Source organism: Lupinus angustifolius, chromosome LG07 (assembly GCF_001865875.1).
Source record: "Lupinus angustifolius cultivar Tanjil chromosome LG07, LupAngTanjil_v1.0, whole genome shotgun sequence".
NCBI classification, from domain to species: domain Eukaryota; kingdom Viridiplantae; phylum Streptophyta; class Magnoliopsida; order Fabales; family Fabaceae; genus Lupinus; species Lupinus angustifolius.
This window is the reverse complement of record NC_032015.1, coordinates 4,493,183-4,493,406: the sequence shown is the minus strand read 5'-3', so window position 1 is coordinate 4,493,406 and position 224 is coordinate 4,493,183.

The following is a 224-nucleotide window of genomic DNA, read 5'->3' as shown; positions in this document are numbered from 1 at the left end:
GTCCCTACCACTACGACCATCGCTGAATCACCCTGGACGATCTCAGACCAAGCCACTTACGGCCAGACGATCTCGCTTCGTGGTATCACGTATCCTTTTCTGGGCATCGCCCTAAATCCTATATCCTTCTCGGATTACGTTCTTTAAAATAAATTTCTGAATTTGACTATTTAATTTCAACACCTTGAATACTTTACTTTTTATTTCAATTACGGTGTTATACC